At 35.2% G+C, this 27720-nt stretch overlaps 1 protein-coding gene across 5 annotated transcripts in view; it reads left to right on the top strand.

The window, feature by feature from the left end:
- Positions 1-27720, top strand: part of LOC148951215 (mitotic spindle assembly checkpoint protein MAD2B-like) — an 83454-nt gene that overhangs the window by 31789 nt on the left and 23945 nt on the right. Inside the window, exon 1 of one of the 5 annotated variants that reach the window (XM_089090183.1) lies at positions 15579-15667. The exons of the other annotated variants lie outside the window; for them this stretch is intronic. The gene's annotated coding sequence lies outside the window, so the exon portion shown is untranslated. Of the gene's footprint in view, positions 1-15578; positions 15668-27720 lie in introns of those variants that run through there. 5 annotated transcript variants of the gene reach the window in all.

Consider the following 27720-nt stretch of genomic DNA (forward strand, 5'->3'; position numbering starts at 1 on the left):
GGTATCATGGTTGACCACAAGTTGACCTTTTCGGACCACTATGAATTGGCCATAAAACAGGCTACGCGGGTATCAGCGCTGATCAGGAGAACATTCAAGCGTCTTGATGTAGAAATGCTTATGATCTCCATTAAGTTACTAATCCACCCAATTCTCCAATATTGTCATTCCACAGTTCGTCCATCCCTGAACAAGGATATAGATGCACTGAAAGCAGTTTAAAGGTAGATGACGAAGTTCTCCCCAAGTCTGAAATACCTCCCATACGAACAACGTCTTCGTCTACTTCACCTACCAGCGCTCTCATATAGATCTCTAAGGGGTGATATGATCGAGCTGTACAAGCTATGCCATGGCTTCTATGACATCGTCCCCGGAGAAGCACTGCTGGTCTTTAACGAAAATCATCTACTTGGCCATCCCTTAAAGCTTAAAACTGAAAGGTTATACAAAGATGTAGGCAAATGGGCCTTTCGAAACCGATTCGTCGACACCTGGAACTCCCTACCCGAAGAAACCGTTTTTGCACCCTCCATCAGCTCTTTCAAGAACTCGTTTGACAAGGTATACGAGAGTCGTATGTACGACTTCAGTAACTTTAGAAGATTTATCTAAATTTTTGTATTGTTTTTTTTTCCTGTTTTGTAAGAGGCTCTGGCCTACGTTTTTGCATTATATTATTATTATTATTATAACCCACCAGAGCCCTGGGGCAAGGGTTTTGGGTTATGCCCTGGGGCATATAAGGTTTTTATGGAATGGGTGTTTGTATAAACTTTGGATTGGACTCATTTGATTAGAAATTAGAGCTTTGTGCCCCTTTAAAGAGTCAGAAGTGATTTGAGGGCAACCATCCCTCCCCACGCCCATCATTTTCGAAAACAAAGATCCAATCATAATTTTCAGACATCTATTTTCTTCAGCATTGTTGAAAGGTCCAGTAATATGCTTTTGGGGATCCCCCCCCCCCCCCCCACAGCCCTCGGGACAAGGACTGTAAGTTTGGCAATTCATTCATTGTGTATGTTACCGTGAATGTTCAAAATTTGTGAATATTGACATTCACCGGCGAAAGTCTAAAATACCTTCTTTTTTTTTCTCCTTGGATTTAGACAGTGTTGCCAGTCAACTTTTTCAGTTTAATGCAAGGTTTGATGATGACAGGTTAGGTTAAGTAAGGTTGGGCTAGGTTAGGTTAAGTTAGGTTTTTGACCCATTTCTGATATTTATAACCAAACTTTACCTAATCTAACCTAAACAAACATAACCTAACTTTAAATTTTACCATCATAGATTGGAGGGCAAGCAGCCCTTCTCCGAAGCCCATTCATTTTCCAAACACATCCAATCAAAATCTGAGACAGCCATTTTGTTCAGCATAGTAAAACGGTCCAGTAATTATGTCTCTAGGGATATTGGGTATATCAACCCCCCACAGTTATGTAATTTGCCCATTATGCTTTAAAACTAAATGTTGCTTGAAACTAAATCAAAAGGCACTCTTTGTATGGTTGCCAGTAAGACACCTCAATAATATCTCAATAACGACTTGGGGTATTAAGTTGAAACTTCAAGAGCTACTTCTATCACTACTTCTGCTCTTACAATTTAAGTAAATCAAAAGAGTGTAAGTGTATCCAGATTGTCAAAGAGCATAGATATAATTTTTTGGGGAATCGTATTAAGTTTTATTGTTCATATCAACTTGAGGAGGTGTAAACCTAAACTAAACAAGAAAATTGTTGAAAAAGTTTCTCCAACATACAAATAGCAAGCCAAATTATGGATTCTTATAGAAAAAAAAAACGAAAAGAAATAAAATGTTTTTTGCTCATGAGAAAGGCTATATAAATAAAAAACGAACAGAAGTTAATTTAAAAATCTTTTTTCCACAAAATAAGTTTTTCAAAGAAAAGTAAAGAGCTCCATTATACCAAACATGAGCAGTAATAAAGTCAAACTATCTACCAAGTGTAAAACTACCACAAGTCACCACCAATAAATAAATGAAACCCAAAACGAACAGAAAATACAATAGATAATCGAGGAAAACGAGTAAAAATTAACATTATTAGGGTTGACAACCCCCATGCCTTCTCCTGAACAGAACATAATTTGCACTTTACTGAAAAAAAGACACTGTGGATTGTCAATTTAATGTAAATATACAGATATCTATTCCTTAAAGGCTTAATAATTGTTTTTTTATTAAACTAAAAAAAACGAAAAGTATTTGTTTTTCAGTAAAATGCAAATTATATTCTGGTCTTGAGAACGCATGGGAGTTTTCAACCCTACTGTTTTTAATTTTTGCTCGTTTTTAGTTTGACTCGGTTATTTATTTCAATTTCTGTTTGTTTTAGGTTTCATTTATTTACTGATTTTGATTTGTGGGAGTTTTACGCTTGGAAAATTTTTTGACTTTAATTCTGCTCATTTTTGGTTTTATGAAGCTCCTTACTTTCCCTTGAAAAACTTCTTTTATGGAAGAAGTTTTTTTAAATTAATAATAATAAAAATGGAGAGCTCTTTTATCCCCTTTGGATAAAATGGGCTATTAGGTAGATAGTGAAAGAATGTGTGGGATAACAATAACACTAAAGGCCCCTAAGTCAAAAAACAGTTAAGCAACATTCTATTGGTAATAAGGAGTATGTAGGTACGGCGGGCCTTTTCTGCAAGATGCTGAAGAAGAGCCAAACGAGTCGACTTAATATTTGATGCAATTGGAAGACCAGAATAAGTAATGTTACTAGGATCTATACAAACTTGATTACAAAGCTAAGTAGAAAAGATAGAGAGCTTTTGAGAATGAGATCAAACGCAAGCACTTCACTTGCACTCTCATTAAACAAAAGATAGATAGATAAGCATGTGCCAGTTGAGAAACATTTTCCTCAGCTCGGCAAAACCATCTAATAGGACTCAGGATATCATAAGCATAATTCAGTTGTGTAATATCCATTCTGTGAAGTACACAACTCTGTAATACTCTGTACCTGCTATCATCTAATAAAAGCAAAGCAACGTGTTCAGTGAACTTAGCACTGCCATAAGGCAAATGCATGCTGCCTGGTTTGTTAAAACTTCTTAAATATTTTTTCTTTAGCTTAGGAGCTTAGCATCAATAAGGGCACAGGATTTCTTTATCAGCATCCACACCAAGTTGGGATTTGAATGGACTAATTCACAATATTAATCTGCTATGTTATTAGGCGTATTTTGCGAAGTGATGACAGTCACTTCGTAAAATGGTATTTAGTATGCAAATGAACTCTATTCACAGGACTGTTACGAGAGTTTCCACACTCTTTCAACCAGGAATACTAGAACCCAGAGGAATGCCGAGTAGCCACTAAATCATTGTTCTTGGATTAACCAGGTACCATAGGCAGTGCCGCTCTATAATTGCTAGGAATGTCATTGAAACTTTTAAAGTAGATCTAATTTGATTGGAAATTAAAAGTTCTACTGCCCCTTTTAAGAGTCAAAAGTGATCGGAGGGCAAGCAGCCCTTCTCCCAAGCCCATTCATTTTCCAAACACATCCAATCAAAATCTGTGACTGCCATTTTGTTCAGCTTCTTATCTAGCTAAACGTTGCGCTGTCTTTGTCAAACCAACTAGTAAATATTCATTGGGCTTTTATTTTTTCCGTTCAATTATTTTCAGTTTAAGCCAGTATAGTACAGGAGGGAGAATTAAGTTTTGAGGGGGATAAAAATGGTAGCAATTTAGTACCCGGTAAAAAGGTGACTTAAAATGCTTCATTAGAAATAGGTTATTGCTAATGATACCTCCTCGACAGATATTTTTTATAGCTATAAGCCAAACGTTGCTCTGTGTTTGTCACACCAACTAGTAAATATTTATCGGGGTTTTATTTTTTCTGTTCGATTATTTTCAGTGTAAGCCAATATAATTACCTCATTCTTTTATTCTAACTTAACTTGTAGGAATAGGACTTCTAGAATAAGGATTCGTTCCCTCGACTAAATCAGTTTATTCATGTATAATGGTGAAAAAAAGACTATTAATTCTCCGTATTCTTCTTCTTCTTCATATCTAGCTAAAGACTGAGAAAGCTGATTTGCAAAGCTAATTGAATCCAAGCAGAGAAAAACGAATTTTGGACATTCACCGGTGAATGTCAGCATTAACCAGATTTCGGACTTTCATGGTAACACATATGTTGAAATGAGTGTTGAACTAAATCAAAACATGTTATGTGTATATGGATTGTCAAAAGGGTGTAACTCACGGATGACTGACTATATTAATTTGGAGCTTTCAGCAAAAGGTAAGGGAGATGATCAATTGACCAAAAAGGCAATATTTGCACACTACTACTACTACTACAACTAACACCACTGCTACTACTACTACCACCTCATTGCTGCTTTTACAATATTGAGGGAAAATTTGAACTAAATTAAAAGACACCATGTGCATGCACATTGACAGAAGAGCATATCTCAATAATTTATTTGGGTATTAAGTTGGAACTTTTAGAGAATGCTTAAAAGGGAAGATCAATTGACCAACAAGCAATATGTGCATGTCACTACTAATATTACTACCACTGCTTCATTTACTAATACTACTACTACTACTTAAACTACTACTTCTATAACAACTACTTGTAAAACTAAGAGCATTAAGATGAAGATTTCAAGAAGTATATGAATGTACAGGTTATCAAAAGGACTTATCAGCAATGTCATAGGAACAGCCTTTTGTATTAAGCTGGAACTTCCAGGACTTGATGAGAGGGATGTTTAACTGACCAAAAGGCAATACGTTAATACTACTGCTGCTACTTGCTCTAGTGCTATAACCATTAATAATATTACTATTAATGCTAATGCTAATACTGTGACATACTATTACAACTATGCCTAAAGGATATGAAGGTGAAATTTTGAGGAGGAAGGTGAACTGAATCACAACACACCGTCTGTATGCATCCTGTTCAAAGGGTGTTTCAGCAATACCTTAGGAACCGTTTTGTGTGTGAAGTTGAAACTTACAGGGCATGTTATGGGGGATGTTAAACTAACCAAAAGATGATATTTGAATCCTATTGCTACTGCTTCTATTCTTGCTACTACTACTGCTACTATTATTACCACTTCTAGTACTACTACTGCCACTAAAGCTAAGGCTCCTACTATTAATTCTACTGCTACTACTGGTACTACTGCTACTAAACCTAGGGGTATTAAGGCCAAAAAGTTGGGAAATATTGAAGTTGTATTGAACTAAATTAAAACACACTATCCGCATACAGGTTGTCAAGAGGACGTATAAGCAATTCTTCAAGAACGGTTGATGGTATGAAATTGAAACTTTCAGTGTATGTAGAAGAAACCAAAGGTGCTATTTGCATACTGCTATTAAAACTGTTGTTACTACGCAAGCTAAAGGTATTAAGGGGAAGCTTTCAAGGAATATTTAGGAGGAAGTTGAACTAAATGAAAACAAACTATGAGTCTGTTGATTTTCAAAAAGGTGACAAAGCAAATATCTTAAGAATGGCTTACATTATTAAGTTAGACTTTTAAGGGTAAGTTTTGGCGGGTTTTGAACTAGCCAGAAGGCACTGTTTGTATACTATTAATAGTACCACTTAAGTTATTGCAACTAAGGACGCTCAGTATATTAGAGGTAAACTTTAAGGGACCGTTTAGGGGAAGTTTCAATTAAACAAAAAAACTAAATGTATGCAGGTCTTCAAGAGGGCACATAAGCAATATCATAGGCAGCGCCGCTCTATAATTGCTTGGAATGTCATTGAAACTTTTAAAGTAGATCTAATTTGATTGGAAATTAAAAGTTCTACTGCCCTTTTTAAGAGTCAATAGCTAAACGTTGCGCTGTGTTTGTCACACCAACTAGTAAATATTTATCGGGCTTTTATTTTTTCCTTTCAATTATTTTCAGTGTAAGCCAATATAATGCTAGGGGGGTAAATTAAGTTCTGAGGGGGGTAAAAATGGTAGTTATTTAGTAGCCAGTAAACATGTGACTTGAAATGCTTCATTAGAAATAGGTTATTGCTAATGATACCTCCTCGACAGATATTTTTTTTTATAGCTATTAGCTAAACGTTGCTCTGGGTTTGTCTCACCAACTAGTAAATCTTTATCGGGATTTACTTTCTTCTGTTCAGTTATTTTCCGTGTTAGCCTATATAATTACCTCATTCTTTTATTCTAACTTAACTTGTAGGAATAGGACTTCTAGAATAAGGATTCATTCCCTCGACTAAATCAGTTTATTCATGTATAATGGTGAACAAAATTCTTCTTCTTCTAATTCACAGCAGGCGGGCTATTCAGTTGGTACTATTTAGCCCTCTTCTTTTTGCTAAACTCTGTGGGCTACAGAGCTACTGTCTTGGTTGTCTCTTATTTTTTAGATATTCTCAGATATCTTTAAGTACATATTTGGACTCAAGGAGTTCAAATGTGAGACCATATATATTGATTTCTTTACAGTGTCTGCAGGTATAGTCAGCTCGAATTGTGGATAATAATGGTATATCGGGATGTCAGAAGCATTTTAACAATTCAGAGAGCAATGTTTGTTGAGCAGATATCAGCATATTACATTCATTTAGAGAATGGTAAATTGTTCTCATTATTCATATTGCAATTACTGCAAAGAGGGGACAGGGGAGTTGAACCACTTGAATTAGAAAACTTATATGAGAATGCAAGGAAATTTAGTCCATTTGTTCCAGAACGAATTCTATGATAAGTTTTAGAAAGATACTTATTGGGAAAGGGGGAAAGGATAGGATTAATCTTATAAAAATTAATATCTGATAGCATCCATTGGTAAATATCTCTAATTGGGATTGGTCTCCCACTTGGCTGGTCAATATTTATAGCACTTTTTGCTATTTCATCAACCTGATGATTACCACTTATGCCAGAGTGGCTAGGAATGTACTGAAAATAAATTTTTATGCCGCTTGAAGCAAGATTATCAATAATACTGAGACAATGATAAGTGTCAATGTCCAACTTATATTGAGGAGCTGAGGCCAGCAACTCAAGGCTTGATAGAGAGTCGGAATAAATGATAATATTATTTGAATCTGCAATCAAAGGTTGGTTTTCCTTAAGGTGTTCTAATGCCATGATTATGGCATTTAACTCAGCAGACATTATAGATAAATTATTATATAATCTCTCGCCCATTGCAATTTTCAGGTTTGGAAAGAAAACACCACTTGCAACCTTCTCGTTCATATTTGACCCATCAATAAATATTTGCAAGTGATTTTATAGGTAATTGTGTTAAGTTCTGCAAATTTTTTCTGGACAAAAGCAATGGGGGTTAAATCTTTATTCCACTTTGAGAATTCATTATTTATTATGTGACATGACCAATTCCATGGGGGGGGATTGGGGCAAAGTGGGTGCAATATACTTTGCTGGCATGGGGAACTTCTTCTGAATATTGGCATACTCATCAGCAATGCCTCTATACAAGGCCGGATTTCTTAACCAACTATGTAGTTTGGGTGAGCTATTTGATTCAATTTTTGTATGATATTTTGTCAAGAGAAACCTACGTCTCTCCCTTATTGTTGTTAATCCACTCTCCATAAGCAGAAACTTGGTGCTTGTGGGTTTCCTAAGACCAAATATGAGACGTATTGTATCATTTTGTGTTGTTTCAATTTTTTGCATCTGGGTCTTTGCACAAGCACCATAGACAATGAGCCCATAATCAATATGGGGTCTTATATGTGATTTATAAAACTGGAGTAAGGTTTTCTCCTTACATCCCCAGGGTGTGGAAAGAAGTCTTTTTAGTATATTTGTTTTTCTATAGCATTTTTTTATTGTGTTTGAAATGTGGAGGTGGAAATTAATTTTTTGGTCAAGCATGAGACCTAGGTAATTAATATGATTATCTTCTGGAATAGTTGTTTTATTTATAGTTAGTTTTTTATTAACTTGGTTTCGCTTCCGGTGAAATTGGATTATTTTGGAATTGGTGGGTGCAATGGGTAAATCTGAATGTTGAGAGAATTTTTCAAACTAGAAAAGTGACTTTTGCAGATTTGACTGTGCTATCTGAAAGGTGTTGCCAGATGACCATAGCACCAGATCATCAGCATATTGTAGATTCGTGTGGGGTAGGTTCATGTCCCAGAGATATAGGGCAAATAAAAGGTAACTGAGGACTGCTCCCTGAGGTAGGCCTTTGGTTATTGTCTTTTGGGGTGAAGAGGCTGAACCAACACAAACGATGAAACTTCGCACTTCTATGAAGGATTTAATAAAAGATACTAGCTTAGGGGGTACTCCAAGGTTTGCAAGTTTGTTTAAAAGGATTTGGTGGTTCACATTGTCATATGCCCCTTCAAAATCTAGGAAAGCTGCAACTAGGACATTATTTTTTGAGAAAGATTCATTTATTGCATTTGTTAGCAAAATGAAAGCATCTGTTGAGGAGTGGTGTTTCCTGAATCCAGTCTGAGTGTGAAGGATCATATTATTTTTTTCAACAAACCAGAGGAGTCTGTAATAGATCATGTTCTCCCTTATTTTCCCCATCACAGGAGTAATCATTATGGGTCTATAAGACTCAGGGTTATCTTTTGGTTTATTTTTCTTTAGGATTGGTAGGAGGGACGAACATTTCCATATATTGGGGAACCTAGAAGATGCCCAAGCGTGATTATAACAATTTAGCAGTTCTTGTTTGTATGAAGGTGTGAGATTCTTTGTCCATGTAGGGTGTATTGTCATAGCTGCCGCTAGTTTTGGTCCTAATATGATGTATTGCATTATTCAATTCCTGGATTGAAAATGGATTAATTATGTACTCGGATCCTGGGCGTGGTTGGTAACTTGGGTTCATAGGAATTGTGGAAAGTTTACTTTGATTATTTGGTGTTAGCTTATTAACAAAAAGAGTTGCAAATAGGTTAGCTTTTTCATTATCATTGTCATAATGGGTATTATTATGTATAAGCTCATACAGGAGTGGGTTGGGGGAAGTCTTTTTCCCACAGATGTGGCTTATGACTTTATGTATAATTGGCTCATGTGTTTGTCTGGAGAGATTATTTGCAAAATTAGTCCAGTATTTATATTTGGCATCTGTTATAGTCCTTTTTATATTAGATTCTGCTTGTAATTTTTTAAAATATGTAGTAGATGATGGTTTTTTTATGAATTCTGTCATAGCTGTCTTTTTTATCCTCCATTTATTTAGGCACTCATTTGTCCACCATGCTTTAGAAATTTGTTTAGGGAATGTTTTTGTAGGTATTGACCTGGGGATAGCATGATTAGCTGTATTTATTAGTAAAGATGTCAAGGCTTCAACATGTGTGTCAACTGTTGTGTTAGAAATGCATGAACTTTGGGTAAAACTTGTAATTTCATCATTTAGCTTATTTTGGAACATAGACCAATTTGCTTCAGTGTTGATATATCTGGAGGTATGAGATAAAGTTTCAGCAGGTTCATTTAGGGAGCAAACTATAGCAAAGTGGTCAGTACATAGACTATCAATTTTATTTATGTAAATTTTGTTCAAAAAATTTAATGACACAATTTGTAGGTCAATTGTTGAGAATCTGCCACTTTTGGGTTTGAAATATGTATTCAGGTTTGGAGGGGTAGCAACAGCTAATTCATTATTATTTGAATTCATATGCTCAATCAATTTACCAGCTTTATTTGCTGGTTTATTCCCCCACAAAAGGCTATGGGCATTGAAATGTTCACAAATAATGATATTTTTTAACATATTAGAATTATTTATATAATTAAATAAATTCTTGGCATCTGTAGTTTGGCCATTAGGGTTATAAAAGCTTATTATGTAGTTTTTTAAATTATTCAGCCAAACACTGATACTAATTACATCAACATCATTTGCAAAATCTGGAAAATTGATGCCACAAAATTTTATATTATTTTTAACTAATAGAGCTTATTTTCTGTGAGTGATCTTACATTCCATTGGAGTATTGATATATGTTGTGTTGTTGATTTATTCTTCATATGACTGTGTATCAATGTTCAGCTTTGTTAAAAGTAAAGCAAGATCTTTTTTGCTTGAATGAGCATATCATCTGGGATGTAGATTTTTGCCAATTCTGCAATGATTTTTGTTTTCTGTAGTTGATGTATGTTCATGACCTGAACTGCATTACGGTTTAGAATGAATAAGCATATATTTGGGGATTGCATTTTTGGTTGTGCATCCTGTTTGTCGGTTAGAGGATTGATTCCTGGTAGTGTTTCTGGTTTGTTTCTTCTTGGGAGGGGGGGGGGCCAGGCTGACCTCATCTCACCGGACAAGGAGGCTTGTTGGCTTGGTGATTCCTTCTTATAGGAATTTGAGCTAGGGGGCTTAGAAGATGGTGTTTTATATGGGGTGCTTGATGCATTGGGGGCGCTTGACTTGGGGTTTTTTGTTGGTTTCATTACAGGCTTTATTTTGTATTGTTGGGCAGCATTTGCTTCCATTGCTGCAAAGGGGTATGGTATGGCCTTCTCTGTTGCTATTTGTAGTTTTAGAGCTCTTTTCTTATATGCAGGGCATAATGATTTATTTGTAGATTCATGTGGGCCTTTGCAATTGATGTATGTAGGCTGAGTGTCGTTGCAAGTTGTCAGCTCTTTAGGATGGAAAGCTTTACTATTACTACACCCTCGGAGAATTTCATTGCATTTGTTTGTCGTTTGTTCCAGTTTGAGACACTTCTGACATTGGATAGGCTTAGGTTTGAATTCCTTGTGTGGTTTGATTTGCCCAAATGGGAAAAATTTTTCTGGGATAATAATTTTTTCTTTCAGTGTGAAGAAGAAGGATCTACTAGTTTTTAGGCCATTAGAGTTATGTTTTCCAAGTTGGGTAACATCCTCAACTGGGATTGTGTTTCCAGCTCTATCTGATAGGCCTTCTTTTAACTCCTGAGTGGATATCTCTGGGGGAACATTATAAACTACTATTTTTGTTGGTGATTATTTTGGGTTCCAATGAGATGCAATAATTTGGGTACTCAGAAGGGATTTTAGGTTAATTATTGTATCTGCTGATTTCTGATCTTCTACAGCTATTAGCAGAGATCCATCACGGTTAATATTAAGAGAGAACATTGATTTTAGCAATTTAAAAATTGGAACTCTTATTGCAGTGATCATTTTTTTCAGTAAATATTTATCGGGGTTTTATTTTTCCTGTTCAATTATTTTCAGTGTAAGCCAATATAATTACCTCATTCTTTTATTCTAACTTAACTTGTAGGAATAGGACTTCTAGAATAAGGATTCATTCCCTCGACTAAATCAGTTTATTCATGTATAATGGGGAACAAAAGACTGTTAATTCTCCGTATTCTTCTTCTTCTTCTTATCTAGCTAAACGTTGTGCTGTGTTTGTCACACCAACTAGTAAATATTTATCGGGCTTTTATTTTTTCCGTTCAATTATTTTCAGTTTAAGCCAAGATAATGCTGGGGGCTAAATTAAGTTTTGAGGGGGGTAAAAATGGTAGTTATTTAGTACCCGGTAAACGTGACTTGAAATGCTTCATTAGAAATAGGTTATTGCCAATGATACCTCCTCGACAGATATTTTTTTATTTTTTTATGGCTATTAGCCAAACCTTGCTCTGTGTTTGTCACACCTACTAGTAAATATTTATCGGGGTTTTATTTTTTCTGTTCAATTATTTTCAGTGTAAGCCAATATAATTACCTCATTATTTTATTCTAACTTAACTTGTAGGAATAGGACTTCTAGAATAAGGATTCATTCCCTCGACTAAATCAGTTTATTCATGTATAATGGTGAGCAAAAGACTATTAATTCTCCGTATTCTTCTTCTTCTTCTTATCTAGCTAAACGTTGCGCTGTGTTTGTCACACCAACTAGTAAATATTTATCGGCCTTTTATTTTTTCCTTTCAATTATTTTCAGTGTAAGCCAATACAATGCTAGGGGGGGTAAATTAAGTTTTGAGGGGGGTAAAAATGGTACTTATTTAGTACCCGGTAAACGTGACTTGAAATGCTTCATTAGAAATAGGTTATTGCTAATGATACCTCCTCGACAGATATTTTTTTATTTTTTTTATAGCTATTAGCCAAACATTGCTCTGTGTCTGTCACACCAACTAGTAAATATTTATCGGGGTTTTTATTTTTTCTGTTCAATTATTTTTAGTGTAAGCCAATATAATTACCTCATTATTTTATTCTAACTTAACTTGTAGGAATAGGACTTCTAGAATAAGGATTCATTCCCTCGACTAAATCAGTCTATTCATGTATAATGGTGAACAAAAGACTATTAATTCTCCGTATTCTTCTTCTTCTTCTTATCTAGCTAAACGTTGCGCTGTGTTTGTCACAGCAACTAGTAAATATTTATCGGGCGTGTATTTTTTCCGTTCAATTATTTTCAGTGTAAGCCAATATAATGCTAGGGGGTAAATTAAGTCTTTTTGGGGGGGAGGTAAAAATGGTATATATTTAGGACTCGGTAAACAGATCACTTGAAATGGTTTATTAGAAATAGGTTATTGCTAATGATACCTCCTCGACAGATCTTTTTTTATTTTTTTATAGCTCTGAGCCAAACATTTCTCTTTGTCTCTGATACCAACTAGTAAATATTTATCGGGGTTTTATTTTTTCTGTTCAAGTATTTTCAGTGTAAGCCAATAAAATTACCTCATTCTTTTATTCTAACTTAACTTGTAGGAATAGGACTTTTAGAAAAAGGATTCATTCCCTCGACTAAATCATTTTATTCATTTATAATGGTGAACAAAAGACTATTCATTATCCGTCTTCTTTTTCTTCTTCTTATCTAGCTAAACGTTGCGCTGTGTTTGTCACACCAACTAGTAAATATTTATCGGGCTTTTATTTTTTCTGTTCAATTATTTTCACTGTAAGCCAATATAATGCTAGGGGTAAATTAAGTTTTGAGGGGGTAAAAATGGTAGTTATTTAGCAGGAGCGGATCCAGGATTTTTTTCGGGGGGGGGGTTACTAATTTTGACTGTTTCGGGGGGGGGGGTTACTAATTTTTGACTCAGTTTTCGACTAATTTTACTGATTTTTACCTAGGTTTTACTAATTTTCGACTCGGTCAAAAATATCGGGGGGGGGGGGTTCAAACCGTGTAACCTCCCCACCCCCCTTGGATACGGCCTTGTTATTTATTACCCGGTAAACATTTGACTTGAAATGATTCATTAGAAATAGGTTATTGCTAATGATACCTCCTTGACAGATATTTTTTTTTATAGCTATTATCCAAACGTTGCTCTGTGTTTCTCACACCAACTAGTAAATATTTATCGGGGTTTTATTTTTTCTGTTCAATTATTTTCAGTGTAAGCCAAAATAATTACCTCATTCTTTTATTCTAACTTAACTTTCATAAATAGGACTTCTAGAATAAGGATTCATTCCCTCGACTAAATCAGTTTATTCATGTATAATGGTGAACAAAAGACTGTTAATTCTCCGTATTCTTCTTCTTCTTCTTATCTAGCTAAACGTTGCGCTGTGTTTGTCACACCAACTAGTAAATATTTATCGGGCTTTTATTTTTCCGTTCAATTATTTTTAGTGTAAGCCAATATAATGCTGGGAGGGGGGTAAATTAAGTTTTGAGGGGGGTAAAAATGGTAGTTATTTAGTACCCGGTAAACAGATGACTTGAAATGCTTCATTAGAAATAGGTTATTGCTAATGATACCTCCTCGACAGATATTTTTATGGCTCTAACAATTGTACTCTATGCTTGCCCAAAGACACGATGCGGCCTTTTCTTGAATGAAATTTCCGTATCGTGTATCCAATAGGTGAAAACCATAAAGAGTTTATTCCCCGCCCCGGGCGGGGCACGCCGCGGGGGACTATCATCATCCATTGTCGGATTTGTCATTATGAAAAATTGTAAGTAAGTAAGTAGCAAACTCTTTCTTGAATTCAACTCTTGGATACACAATACAGATATTAATAAAAAAATTTTAATTTCCAGACTTCATTTGCATGCAATAGATACCGAGAGTTCTATGACTCCTCCCCGCAATGACTTCTAATGGTCTTATGACTCCTCCCCACAATGAATTCAGATGGTTTTAGGACTCATCCCCCTAGCCATAACTCCATTCAACCTTGAGCGAAGGTATAAAAGTTTGATGAAGTATTTCTCTACTTAACAACTACATTAATAGCTTCCAAGATGATAGGACAGTATGACACAGAATTTATCGGTTTGAAAAAATCATCTTGTGGTGTTATATTTGAATGCGCATTTTTATTATTGTCTATGGAACTCGAAGAAATTGACTGTTATCATTGGATAGTGAACTATAACATGTTTAAGTATGATAAAAGCTTGTGGAGTACTACATTACGTCATATAAACAGACTGGGTTTCTACGATAGAGTGATTACACCACTTAATAATACTGGTCAGGAACTGAGAAATGTTCAGGAGGAAGTCAGTGAAATTTGCAGCTATTTCGGGGTTGAAGCACTCTACGTAAAGGGTAATGTACCTATAGATAAAGTTTTAATTCAAAAGTTTGACCCTAGGATTCCACTTTTCAATCTAGAAGAGTTTAAGTGTCCTAAATTTGAAGGGGGTTATCACCGTCCTGAAGACGATGTTAGGTTCTTCGCGCAGTGGATACCTAAGGACATACCTGATCGTGATAAATCCATAAGACATGGTAAAAACTATTCTATATCATGGGACCATCGTTTCTGGATGTTTAAGTGTGAACTCTAAGTACTATTTTTATGTAAATATGTATTTTTTTGTTTTTTTTTCTAAAAAAAATCTGTTAATACGTTTAAGCGATAAATATCTTTAAGCTTAACCCGTCTTTATTCTTTAAAATAGTTGTATTCATTTCATTAAATTGTGAAGAAATTGTAAGTAAGCAACAATCGCTTTCTTGAATTCGCTTCCTGGACACAATACAGATATTTAATTCAAGAAATCATGATAAAATCGCAAGTAAGTAATAAACTCTTTATTGTTTTCACCTATTGGATACACAATGCAGAAATTTCATTCAAGAAATTATGAAAAAATTGTAAGTAAGTAACAATGTGTCTGTGTGTGTGCAAGGCAGAGCAATTTTCTCACAAATTGCACTATTTAATGCCCCCCTCCACCCCACCGCAGCGGCCCCCCGCGACGTTCCCCGCCCCCTCCACGACGCCCCTATCTATCCGATATATGATGTATGTAAATTCCTTCTCTTACATCTCCGATGTTTTAATAGACATTCTAAACGTTCGATATTCTAGCTTACTCTAAAAATAATGAACACATAACAATGTAATGTATAATATATTTTTAATGAAATAATGTCATGTAGAATATTAATACAAAAAATATATGTTATTATACATTATTAATATCATTGAACAACTTTGGACATTTTGAATCTGTTCCATAAAATGCTTCACCATGTTCTCTCTTGATACCATAGCTATTGTCTTCTCTTTGGTCGTAATCAGTAGAATAATCATTATCCCATTTTGACTCTTATACAATTTTAATTGGTGTGTCATCGACAGGCTCAGTATGCTTTTCATCTTTGGTATTATTTGATTTATTGACTGTTTGAATAATGGCGGTAACGTTTGCAGGTACTTTGATTTTCATCGATTCATCTTTATACTCCTTAGTGATATTTTCTGCCAATGCCCATTTTATTTTTCTAGCAATTTCACTGTCTATTATCACACTATTTTTACACAGGTAACAGTTCCGGCACGTAGACAAGATATGGTTTATGATATTAGTAGAAGAGAATATCTTTCTTTTCGTCTTTGCTTTCATTTGAATGCTAATACCCGAAAGCTGACGATATGATTTAACACTGGGTAACATGTTACCACAAGCACTAGCAAGAAGATGCCTCTCTTCATCAACTATTATTTTTATGTTGGCATTCTCTTTGAGTGCAATCATCTCCGGAGATCTCAATTTTGAATATCCACCATCATAAGAGTTGAATTTTTTGGTACTCCAAAGAAATTCAATTCCTTACTGTCATGACATTGCACGCATACGTTTCCGATAGTGCTACCACTTGTACTTATTTTATAGTTTAGATACTTCTCCTTGTCAGCATTTAATGCTACAATAACACTATCATGTGAACACACTTTCTTAAAATGCTTCATCTTCACTTTTTAGAGATATTAGTTATGTGTTTATTGTTCCACTGTGTAAAAAATACTGATTTAATACGTGTAATAAACTATGTAGAGTCGATAACCGGCCATAGAGTAATAGTGGGAAGGCCGTATCGTGTCTCTGGTCAAGCATAGAGTACCATTGTTAGAGCCATAAAAATATCTGTCGAGGAGGTATCCTTACCAATAACCTATTCCTAATGAAGCATTTAAAGTCACCTGTTTACTGGGTACTAAATAGCTACCCTTTTTACCCCCCCCCCCCTCAAAACTTAATTTAGCCCCCCGCATTATATTGGCTTACCCTGAAAATAATTGAACGGAAAAAATAAAAGCCCGATAAATATTTACTAGTTGGTGTGACAAACACAGCGCAACGTTTAGCTAGATAAGAAGAAGATTACGGAGAATTAATAGTCTTTTGTTTACCATTATACATGAATAAACTGATTTAGTCGATGGAATGAATCCTTACTCTAGAAGTCCTATTCCTACAAGTTAAGTTAGAATAAAAGAATGAGGTAATTATATTGGCTTACACTGAAAATAATTGAACAGAAAAAATAAAACCCTGATAAATATTTACTAGTTGGTGTGAGAAACACAGAGCAACGTTTGGCTAATAGCTATAAAAAAAATATATCTGTCGAGGAGGTATCATTAGCAATAACCTATTTCTAATGAAGCATTTCAAGTCATAAATTTACCGGGTATTAAATAACTACCATTTTTACCCCCCTCAAAACTTATTTTACCCCCTAGTATTATATTGGCTTACAGTGAAAATAATTGAACGGAAAAAATAAAAGCCCGATAAATATTTACTAGTTGGTGTGACAAACACAGTGTAGCGATGGAATTATCTACTGTGGTTATAAATGTGGCTGTAAAAGAAAGGATTGGGCTTGGTTGCGGTAACAAATATTGACCTCGTCAAATCTAATATCGTACTTTAAGACTGTGAACTTACACCTTATAAGTTCTCCGATAGCGCCGCTTATAGCGCTAAAGATCGTGCCATCGAGCCCTGCGCTACAAGGATGGGCAGTGAAGTAAATTTATAACCGCGCCACCCTCAATTATTGAGAGAAAATAATATGTGTAGCCATATAAATGTGACCTCTTTTCTTCAAGCGATCTGAAGATCAGTTTCCCTGGGAATGTCCTTGGAGATTTTGCGAACTAATTACCTGCTAGTAGGCTAGATGCAGACATGTAAAGTGAAATAAACATGGATAAAAAACAATAGATTTATTGGGACTTACATATTTAGGTGCACAGCAGTGAGTCACTTCAAACGACAACAATGGTACAACATCAAAGAATTGTTACGGTCGTACGCCGGGTTATTCTGTCTAAGCGGTCCTGATTCTCAAATACGAATACCTTCAAAAAGCACTTTTACCCCACTACCAAACTACCAACATTAGAAATAACCTATTTCTAATGAAGCATTTCAAGTCATCTGTTTACTGGGTACTAAATAACTACCATTTTTTCCCCCCTCAAAACTTAATTTACCCCCCAGCATATATTGGCTTACACTGAAAATAATTGAACGGAAAAAATAAAAGCCCGATAAATATTTACTAGTTGATGTGACAAACACAGCGCAACGTTTAGCTAGATAAGAAGAAGAAGAAGATTACGGAGAATTAATAGTCTTTTGCTTACAATTATACATGAATAAACTGATTTAGTCGAGGGAATGAATCCTTACTCTAGAAGTCCTATTCCTACAAGTTAAGTTAGAATAAAAGAATGAGGTAATTATATTGGCTTACACGGAAAATAACTGAACAGAAAAAATAAAACCCCGATAAAGATTTACTAGTTGGTGAGACAAACCCAGAGCAACGTTTGGCTAATAGCTATAAAAAAAATATATCTGTCGAGGAGGTATCATTAGCAATAACCTATTTCTAATGAAGCATTTCAAGTCATAAGTTTACTGGCTACTAAATAACTACCATTTTTACCCCCCTCAAAACTTACTTTATCCCCTAGTATTATATTGGCTTACAGTGAAAATAATTGAACGGAAAAAATAAAAGCCCGATAAATATTTACTAGTTGGTGTGACAAACACAGTGTAGCGATGGAATTATACTGTGGTTATAAATGTGGCTGTAAAAGAAAGGACTGGGCTTGGTTGCGGTAACAAATATTGACCTAGTCAAATCTAATATCGTACTTTAAAACTTTGAACTTACACCTTATAAGTTCTCCAATAGCGCCGCTTATAGCACCTAAGATTTTGCCATCGAGCCCTGCGCCACAACGATGGGGAGTGAAGTAAATTTATAACCGCGCCACCCTCAATTATTGAGAGAAAATAATGTGTGTATCCATATAAATTTGACCCCTTTTCTTCGAGCGAGTTGAAGATCAGTTTTTCCTGGGAACGTCCTTGGAGATTTTGCGAACTAATTACCTGCTACTAGGCTAGATGCAGACATGTAAAGTGAAATAAACATAGGTAAAAAACAATAGATTTATTGGGACTTACATATTTAGGTGCAAAGCAGTGAGTCACTTCAAACGACAACAATGGTACAACATCAAAGAATTGTTACGGTCGTACGCCGGGTAATTCTGTCTAAGCGGTCCTGATTCTCAAATACGAATACCTTCAAAAAGCACTTTTACCCCACTACCAAACGCAGTTCTTTCGTCCTGCGCTGTAAGGACTGGCTCGCAATTGGCTCACGTGGCCCAAGGATGCGAACCCTCGTCCAATAATACGTCTTAAATATTTTTGATGATTTAGACGTTCAAACGGTTCTTATCATTTGAACTTCCTGTGAAAATGATAGCACTTTTTCTATGTGCTTATTAATAAAATTTAATTTTTGAAAGTACATTTAACTTAATTATAAAAATTCATAATTATCTTAAGAAGGGAAAAACTATTTTTTGGTGTTTTAAATACATCACATTTTGTTAATGGTAAATATTACCCGTTCCATTATTATATGACGTCCCGTCATTTAGACTTGCTTACCTTTGGGCTTTTCAATGTTTGCCGTTTAATAATTATTTCTTCTAGATAATTATTTTATATTTATGTTATGGCCTAATCAGGAGTGCTAAAAATTTTCTCTATTACTTTTCTTATTTTATTCTACATCCCTATCTAAAATTCATCTACCGGACTAAGATTATTCATGGTTCTAGGCTAACTACTATATTAAAGATTTTTTTTTTCTTTGAATTCACTTTTTACAAGGCTTTTTTTGCTGTTTATATGGTACACTACTTTCTATCTACGCTACATTAATTGAATAGCTCGACAACGCTACACATAACTTTATCTGGACATCTAACACTACATACAAAAACGATTTAAAACACACAATATTGGGTTTACCATATTCACTGGTAAAATTAAAACACTTTCACTGGGGATGTTTTGCTACGCAACGTTAATTATGAGATATTGGGATTTCTGAGTAATCAAAGTTACTAAGAGGTTACATATATAAACTCACATTTATTTCAGCACCTTTGAGTCTTTTTAGCGTACCCAATCCTTCTGTTGTAAATTGATTTCCTTTACTCTCTTCGTCTTGGAGAAATTTTCGAAACGCTTACGTTTTGGTTTTTTCATGGGACAGTTCAAGCACGACTACGTTCACACGTCAGGCTTTCTCTAATTGTCAACTGGGAAATGATGCGTCCAACTACAGGTGTGGGAATATGCCATCAGAGTTCATTCTCACCTACTTTTCGATAGTTAAAAGGGTGCCTTATCTTTTGCGATATTTTGAGACACATAGAGAATGTATACTCGTATGAAATTGTTCTTTTGTGTCTCTTATGAGCTTCTTAGCTCCTGGCTTGTGTCTATTAACGTGTGCGTTGAATCCGAGGGTAATCACGAGGGAATTTAAGTATGGATTGGTATGGGTTCACATAAAAATCTATTTACCTCTTTAAAATATTGTCTTTGACTTCTGGGAGGGGCACTTTTTTGCTGCCTTTGTCAATGGGGTTAAATTTGGTTTTTAGGTCCTTTTTTTCAGAAATTATCTCGTACATTTATGGCATAACAGAGATATGAACTTTCCCCCCAGAGGGGATAGGATGGATTCTGAGAGATGGTCGAAAGGGATTCGACGTGTAAATCTGCGTTGTATAAATAATTTTCGGGGTCATCAAATATCATCACTATACAGTCAAATGGTTCTGGGGTCCATAATGATTGTCAAAGGCGATATTTATGTATTTATATCTTGTACTGATCGATGGGGTTCTCAGTATTTATGTGATTATATAGTTCGATAAAGCACTGGGTACTGAGATTCAAATAGAATTTTACCTGATACGTAATGTGGTTTATGGTCGAAGTAACAATGATCAAAGGTAACTGTTGTTTTCGTTGACGAAGCTGGGGTGAAAAATGCCTGGAGTGTATAGTGAGTATTCTTCGTTGGTTGAGGTATGATGAAAATAGATGCTTCTAGGTTGTAGATGCACTGGGCAACTCATTGTAATGCTCGATATCCAATGTGTCAATCAACTTCCTGTAATAAAAATATCGAGGCAGAATCACACGTTCTTTAAAGTAAATGCTTATAGTACAAATAAGTCACATATTGATCGGGTACATGAATTTTACGCTATGAGACAGAGTTAAATAAATACACTGATATTAGTACAGAAAACTAAATTTTTATCGTGTTCAGCACTCTTTCAACACTCAGTTAATTTTACATCAGTTTTAAAATAATTATTTAAACAGAATTTATGCTACATGGTTAATTTTGAGGTCTAATTTCACAACATATTCCATGCCTGCATTGTTCCCGCAAGTCCGTGCTGTTTAAGAAAGGCATGTTGCAGCGTCATAACCACATGGTTTTACGTAAACGATACTACAATGGGGGAACAAGACATAACAAGTATGAGTGGAAACCTCTCTACCCACTCGTTTCTTGAGTTCTTCCCTATTTCTTGTCCTAGACGTTCTCAGGGGATTCCGGCCTTAACCTCTGTATTTCTGTTGTGTCCATGTGTTTTTCTCTTGGTTTTCGCCTTCTTCGTCTCAGGATTTTTCTGTAATTAAAAGTCACTAGGGCTCTTATAGTCAGGAAAGTCATAAATACGAAACCAATAGCCAATATTATGTTCCACCAGAAATTGGTCAATTCCTTGGTTTCATTCCTGTTTCCATCTAGCCTCGTTACTTGTTGAAACGTGGTCTTGAAGGGTTAGGGGTCCGACTTCATCAGGATCGTCCTTGTGTGACTGGATAGCAATTAATTTTCATCCTTGAATATTACTCCATGTTTTACAATGTCTTGGGCCACTGTGTGAACAATGAGGACTATGAGGATATTCTTAAGCCTCATCTCATTTTTTGTTTCCAGAATTAATTTATCATTAATTTTACCCATTTTTTGCAAAATTCGTTTGTTTACTGCATTCTTATTATATATTTTTTTTTTCAAAGTCACTATAATTTTTACTTCAGTTGTTTTTGTTATATAATCACTCTTTGGCATTGTACTACGAAAACTGATTCGTAGGCGTAAAACCGAATAAAGATATTATGATTAGATAAATTATGGAACTAAAGTTAGGACTTCCGAGCTTTATTCTGGTCGTGATATACCTCTATGACTGGTTGAGATATAACTTTAAAGCGTAGCTAATAATCGCTATACAGTTTAATTTTGCATTATATTTTTCGAGTAAGAAACACATGAATAAGTAAGCGTGTAGCACATAATTACACTGGTATCATATTTTATGTGTAGGCCTAAAATAATTATAATATGCACTAAGACAAAATATTTCATATAATTAGACGCTTCTGTACTGGGATTAATTTCTTGTTTTGTATAATATCCATCTCGGTTAGGACTTGGGTCGATTTTTCATAGAAAATCGGAGGGCGAGCACGCCCACAGCAAATTAAAAGCTGCATGGACATTTAGTTCCTCCCTAGGCTTCCCACAAAACGTGGTCCATATATTTGGATTTGATTACACAAATTAATACTGAGTAGGGAATTGCTTCCATAGTTCTCATCAATCCTATACGCGTCGTTCCAATGACCAAGTATAACAACAACACATATAGAATAGATGATGTTGACTTTGAAAACACGGTCGGTAGGGGAGACCGAACCTCCCCTCCAAATGATATAAGTTCCGTTATTGATCTCAATAACTGGGTACATTATAGGTTGTCCAACTGATTAATTCACATTTATAGGGGTATAGTTGATTTTCGTAAGGTAGTACCTAGTAGGTAGAATGTGCCACACAGGACCTAAAAACACTATTTGTCACCATCGGTCGACCACGAGCTTCCCACCTTGGGCCTTTCTCCCTGATCGCCGACGTTTTGACATCACTTGTATTTTATATTTTTTTTTATTAATATTGACTTGGTTAACTTTGCTTGCACACTGTTAAATTTATTATGGTGTTAATTTTCTTATATTTGAAATTTGTCTTTACATTAATTAGGGATATTTCCATTTGTCAGGTTTTTTAACCGTTCTGCCTGACTAAGTCGTTATTTTCTCCTCTGTTTCTTGCGGTTTTTTCTTTTTCGGTTTTTTTAGCGAAATAAGGTCGAACTTTTTGTATTTTTTCAAAAATTCTTGCCCTTTTAATTTCGTTTGTTTCCCGTGTGCGGCTGCTGAGGTCGGTCTTGATTTTCCTATTTCTTTAGCTACTATATGGTCTGATTCGCCGTCAGACTCTTCGGAACTGGTTTCCGGCGAATCCGGATTAGAACTTTTAGAGGTGGCACTTTTTGAGGTATCACCTGCCCTTCCTTCATAAATTTCTACTCCTCTGGAAGTAGAAGGTTTATTTCCTAAGTTCTCGTCTTGAGTTTTCTACTCTGGAGATTTGAAAGATTCTTGGAAGCTTTGAGAAGAATAAAAAGTTTTTACGGGGTTCCTCTACTGTTTGAACGGCATGTCCTTAAGTGGGTGGGGCTTTCTTTGCTCTAGAGTTTCTATCCATGAAGTCCACTGTTTAGGTTTGACCTTGGAGATAGTTATATCATGATATTGTCCTTGCTGGTCATCCTTGGGAGTTTTATTCTCGGGCAATGTACTTCTCGCAGGTTTGTTTTAGTTAAATCTTTGGGAGGAGTTTTCTTTACAGTAATACCGGGGGTTTCTACAGCTCTGTTTAATTCCTTGTCTAAAGGCAGGGGTCTTTCTATCGGTGTTGCAGGGGAAACCATATCGTCTGGAAATCTTTTGGGGGGACATGGGGTCGAAATTCTATCGGGGAAAAACTGGGTTTTTGATGATATTGTATAATCTAATTCTCCCGCGCTCTCTATTGATGAGCTCTTTGATCTTTTCAGTGTTCTTATTCATACTAGTTTTCGGGAAATTTCCATTGGAATAAATAGATTTTTCAAATCCAAGAACTCTTCTAAATTTTCCTTATTACTGTCATTCTTAACATAGTTTTGCTTGAAATTAAAGGGTTTTAGATCTGTCAATCTTGATCTAGGGGGCTCATTTTCTGCATCTGACGAATCAGTAGAGGAGGGATGTGATACCCATCTCTCTGGAAATTTAGCTCTTTTTATTCGGCTAACATGCGCCTTGTAAGTTCTTCCACTATCGGGGTTTTCCATTTTAAAAGTATAATCGTTATCGTACTTTTTGACTATTCTTTAAGGTCCAGAATATTTGTTGGAAAGTTTTTTTCCTTCCGTTTTTGCCTCGTTCTTTAGGTAGACACAGTCTCCTACTTTGAAATCTATACTCCCCTTGACTTTGGGTTGGTTTCTTAGCTCTTGGTTTCTTTTACATTTTTCCAACTCTTGCCTAACTATTTTATAAGTTTTCCTTATCTTGTTTATGAATTCTTGTTTGTAATCCTCTGAGTTATTATAATACTCCCGAGATTCAATAATCTCATTATACGGGATTCTAAAATCACGACCAAAAAGTAAATAAAAAGGATTATCCTTAGTTGTTTCTGAATAAGCAGTGTTGATTACGTTAGTTAAATAAGGTAAGAAATGATCCCAGTCGTTCCTATTTTCTTTTGTATAAATACTTAATAAGTTCGAAAAAATTTTATTCCTATTTTCTATTTTACCATTAGCTTGTGGGTGGTACGGAGCTGTCACCAATTTCTCTATATTAAGAAAACTCATTAAGTCTTTTGTTACCTTTGAAACAAAATTACCTCCGTTGTCACTCAAAATTTTATTAGGAATGCCAAATTTTAAAAATAATTTTACTAACGCCTTACTAGTGGCGTAAGCACCTTGAATTTTTAATGCTTTTGCAAAAGTAAATCCGGAAAAATGGTCTATAACTGAAAGAATACAAGTATGGCCTGTGCTAGAAACAGGCAAGGCTCCGCTCGTTCCGTATAAGTCAAATGAAATAATATCGAAGGGGTACTTTGCTACTGGGACCCTTCCCATTGGAGGATTAGGATAAGATGGGGGGATTTTTCTTAAGTTACATGCTTCGCATATACTTACAAACTCTTTAAGTTTTGTCATTACCGACGGCACGTAAAAATATTGTTTTAATTTATGGAACGTTTTCATTACCCCTAAATGTCCACCTATATCTGAATGAAAATATTCAAATGCAGGCACTATTAAGTTTTGTGGTAATACAGGTATTATTGAGGTTTGGTTTCTATTTGTCTCAGCAGTCACGATTCTACACAGTATTTCTTCATCAAGATCATAGTAAAAATTATCTATCTCTTTTCTAAGAATTTTTAAATTTATCCGGTAACGCATCGTCATTCACAAAATAATTAATAAGCGCCGAACATATTTCGTCCTTTTTTTGCTTTCTTTTTATATTTTCTAACGATAAGGGACAATAGTTAACCTTATTTTCCTTTACTGTGTCTTTGACTTTGTTTTTCTTACATTTTTGTTTGCTCTTAGCATTGATAGCGTTAACTTCATTTTCCTCAGCTTCCGACGGAATATTTTCTGGGTATCGACTTAAAAAGTCGCAAGCTGCGTTTTGTTTTCCCTTTAAATGTTCAAATTCGTAATCTAGGTCTTGGATTTTCATAATTCATCTAGCTAGAATGTCCGTGGGGTTCTTAAATGTGAGCAGGTAGTGAAAACTTTTATGATCTGATCGTAGAATAAATTTTCTACCAATTAAAGAGTGTCTAAACTTGTTCAAGGCGTGGATCATAGACAATAATTCTAAGTTTGTTGCGGAAGAACTACTCTCACCTTTTGATAAGGCTCTACTTAAAGAGACTGTCACTGTTTCTATTTTTTTTTTATTAGAAGGTCGTTGTAAAGGATCATGGTTTCCCCTGGGAACTATTTGCGATAGAATAACTCCAATACCTTTTGAACTAGCATCGGTCGTAACCACAAATCCTCCGTTTTCGAAATCAGGAAGTGATAATATTGGTTCAGAAGTGAGCGCCTTTTTGAGACAGTCTAGGGAAGTTTGAGCTTCCTGGGACCAGGTAATATTTTGGGAGTTCCCTTTAGTTAATTCCGTAAGGGGTTTTGCAATTTGGGCGTAATTGCGCACGAACTTTCTAAAGTAGCCAATAAGACCTAAAATTCGCCTTAATTCTTTCATAGTTCTAGGGGGTTTGAGGTTTTCAACATATTTTATTTTATCAGGGTCCAGACCCTGCTTGGGTCTGGATATCTCTCCTTGTGTTACTACTACTCCTAAAAATTTAATTTTAGGTTGAAATAAATTTACTTTATCAGGCCGTCATTTTAAATTGCCTTGCCTGAACTTCTCGAACACTTTAACTAACGTTACTAAGTAATGTTTAGTGTCTTATCCCACGCATATAACATCATCAACAAAATGACATATATTCTTTAATCCTCTTAACAGGTTCAATAGGGTTCGACATACCGCGCTTGAACTTGCTTTCAGTCCAAATGGTACCCTTAACTATTCATATGAACCACATTCAGATGCTGAAAATGCAGTTTTATGGACATCTTTTTCGGCTATTTTCACTTGGTGGTAGCCTTGGGTTAGGTCCAAAGAAGTAAAAATTTTGTTTTTGCTTGAGATTAAGTCAAGAATTTAATCTATTCTTGGTAGAGGAAATTTATCGCTTACTACTTTTTTGTTGAGTGCTCTGTAATCTACTACGAGTCTAAGATCTCCATTTTGTATTGGTACTAAGATCACTGGTGCACTATACGGACTTATACTTGGGCGTATAATTTCATTTTTTTCTAATTTATGGATTTTATTTTTAACCATTCTTTGTGCTTATATGGCACACGATATGGCTGTTTCGCTACAGGATTACCGGTCGTTAAAATTGAGTGTTCATAAAATTGTATCAGCCCGATGTCATCTTCAGATGCAGAAAAAACATCTTTAAAATTCCATATTAATTCGCATAATTTTTTCTTAAGTTCCAAGTTCCAAAAATCCATATTAAATTTGTTTAACAATTGTGGTTTAGTTAAAGGGTATTTGTTATTTGAGTTTTTAATGCTATTAACTAGGTTTCTTTTAGAATTTTCCCATCTATTTAAATCATTCTCCGATAAAACCTGGATTTAAACTAAACACGCCCCATTTTTTATTGTAATTGTATCATTTTCGTGGTTATTAGTTACCCAAATAAAACCTTCTCCTTTGTCATAAGATATAATCTGTTCCTCGCATAGCGGATTTTTGGGAATTTCAGATGGGGTCGCAAACCATATTTCGGATTTGCTAACCACTGGCTCAATCATCTGTGATATTTGAATTTTTTGCATCGTTTTGGGAGGGACTTTTGTTTCCCTTGTCGCGAATCCGTAATATATCTCTTTATTTTCATATTTATTAGATTCATACTGGTACTATGCTGCGCCATTGCGGCATCTTGTGGCGTCACGTTGGGTTTTACTATTTTTTTCCATAATTCCACTATTTTCTTGATTTCGTTTGACCTGTACTGTCGCATTTTATTTTCGCAGATTCAATACCCTTATTTTTTAAATTTACTTCATCTCTGCAATGTTTTTTAGAATAATTGGACAAGTTTCTGATTATTTCTTTTCCTCCTTGCGAGACATGAGTTTCAAAAGATTGCGACATTATACCGTCAGAAATTTTGGTTACTGTTACGTTGTCTTCGTAACCTCTGTTACGATTTCTTAAGGTAGAAATTTCTTCCCCCACCTTAGCCGGGTAGACAAGCCTCTCATTTGCTACGCCTAATAGTATTCTATTGGACCTTAAGAAAATTGCGCCTATGATTGCTTCATATGGAAAGTTATCGCATATTATAAAATTTGTCTGGAAGATCATATTGTCCCTTTTTACGTTTAGGCAAATTGAACCTTCCGCGTCAAATTGAAGCCCTTTCACCCTCGTCACACTAGAATTAGTGGGGCTCTTCTGTTTCCTAATATGCGGATTAAATAAGCATATGATTTTGATAATGATTGGTGTGCGGCATTCGATAAAAGCTTCAAAATAAGTCATATATACCCAAAAATCATTAAATATAGGTAATTTGCTATTAATATCACTACAAGATGGC

This window comes from Artemia sp. Qi Xiang Cuo, chromosome 6, assembly GCF_049724085.1.
Source record: "Artemia sp. Qi Xiang Cuo chromosome 6, ASM4972408v1, whole genome shotgun sequence".
NCBI lineage: Eukaryota > Metazoa > Arthropoda > Branchiopoda > Anostraca > Artemiidae > Artemia > Artemia sp. Qi Xiang Cuo.